The sequence below is a fragment of the Salmo salar genome, chromosome ssa20 (genome assembly GCF_905237065.1).
Source record: "Salmo salar chromosome ssa20, Ssal_v3.1, whole genome shotgun sequence".
Taxonomy (NCBI): Eukaryota; Metazoa; Chordata; class Actinopteri; order Salmoniformes; family Salmonidae; genus Salmo; species Salmo salar.
In genome coordinates, this window is record NC_059461.1 from 48,321,882 (window position 1) to 48,324,329 (window position 2,448).

The following is a 2,448-nucleotide window of genomic DNA, read 5'->3' on the forward strand; positions in this document are numbered from 1 at the left end:
TTGTCTCATGGGCTTAGTTCAAATGTCGTACACCATCAGAACCCAAAATAGGCTTGTTTACTATGTAAACAATGTATACTGAACAAAAATATAAACAACAATTTCAAAGATGTTACATTGCATCAGTTAATTTAATTAAATTCTTTAGATCTTTCATTAGGATTTCACAATACAGGGAATACAGATATGCATCTGTTGGTCACAGATACCTTCATAAAAAAGCTAGGGGCGTGGATCAGAAAACCAGTCAGTATCTGGTGTAACACCATTTGCCTCATGCAGTGTGACACATCTCCTTTGCATAGAGTTGATCAGGCTGTTGATTGTGGCCTGTGAAATGTTGTCCCACTACTCTTCAATGGCTGTGCAAAATTTCTGGATATTGGCCGGAATTGGAGCACGCTGTTGTACATCTCGATCCAGAGCATCCCAAACGTGCTCAATGGGTGACATGTCTGGTGAGTATGAAGGCCATGGAACTACTGGGACATTTTCAACTTCCCGGGGAATTGTGTACAGATCCTTACAACATGGGGCCGTGCTGCCTTATTATGCTGAAACATGAGGTGATGTCGGCGGATGAATAGCATGACAATGGGCCTCAGGATCTCTTCACGGTATCTCTGTGCATTCAAATTACCATTGATAAAATGCAATTTTGTTTGTTGTCCGTAGCTTATGCCTGCCCATACCATAACAACACTGCCACCATGGGGCACTCTGTTCACAACGTTGACATTAGCAAACCGCTCGCCCATATGGCGCCATACACGTGGTCTGTGGTTGTGAGGCCGGTTGGACTTACTGCCAAACTCTCTAAAACGTCGTTGTAGGCGGCTTATGGTAGAGAAATGACCATTCAATTATCCGGCAACAGCTCTGGTGGACCTCCCTGCAGTCAGCATGCCAATTGCACGCTCCATCAAAACTTGAAACATTACATTTACGTAATTTAGCAGACGCTCTTATCCAGAGCGAGTTACAGTAGTGAATACATACATTTCATATTTTATTTTTGTATTATTTTTTTTGTACTGGCCCCCCGTGGGAATCGAACCCACAACCCTGGCGTTGCACACACCATGCTGGCATTGCAAACACCATGCTCTACCAACTGAGCCACAGGAGATCTAGCATTGTGTTGTGTGACAACTGCACATTTTAGAGTGGCTTTTTATTGTCCTCAGCACAAAGTGCACCTGTGTAATGATAATGCTGTTTAATCAGCTTCTTGATATGCCACACCTGTCAGGTGCAAGGGTTGTGGGCTGAGCAGGTACATAAAGAAAATATTAATGTATGCATTCACTACTGTAAATTATTGAAATGTGAATGTAAACAAATTTGTTTAAAACAATTTTAAAAAAAGACGTTTTTTGTGTGTAGAGAACATTTCTGGGATCTTTTATTTCAGCTCCCGAAACATGGGACCAACACTTTACAGGTTGCGTTTTAATGGTGCTAGGTTAATTAAAATGTTTTGTCTTAATTAGAGTACCACAGAGATTTACACAGTTATCAAATAATCAAAGCTTGATGATCAGTTAAATATTTGAATCAGCTGTGAAGTACTAGGGCAAAAACCAAAACATGCACCCCTTGGGGTCCCCAGGACCAAGATTGGGAAACACTGCTTTATGTTATCCCACATACATTGTGTACAAAACATGAAAACCTGCCCTTTCCATGACAGACTAGGTAAACCCAGGTGATGTCATTTTTTAAATCCTCTTCAATCAGCGTAGATGAAGGGGAAGAGACATGTTAAAGAAGGATTCATAAGCCTTGAGAGAATTGAGACGGATTGTGTATGTGTGCCATTCAGAGGGTGAATGGGCAAGACAAAAGATTTAACTGCCTCTGTACGCAGTATGGTAGTAGGTGCCAGGTGCACCGGTTTGTGTCAAGAACTGCAACGCTGCTAGGTTTTTCATGCTCCTGTGTGTATCAACAATGGTCCACCACCCAAAGGACATCCACCCAACATGACAACTGTGGGAAGCATGGGCCAGCATCCCTGTGGAACGCTTTCGACTGCACACGCACATGTCACGTCTATTTCTATGGGCAAAAGCACTTTGCATGACTCAAACTGTTTACACCCCTCTAGTTGGTGGAGAGAATTTTGTAAATGTAAAGCGTATTTCCTGCAATTCTATACATTTTACATGTCTAGTGTGTATTCATGTGATATTTGAGTGACTAAAACATTACAACAATATCTTTGGGCAAAAAAACTAAATAAAAAACTAGTTGACATGGTCTAGTTGATCTGGAAATTTCGAAGATATGCAATGACTAAGATGACAAGAGGAGGTGATGATGCACTACCCAATTTCGAAATTGCAGCTTGTGAATTCTATTTCAAGAGTAAGTTAAAATCCAGACTGAGTTCCTTTAAAAAGGAATATATATATTGGACACACCTAATATATATATTGGACACAC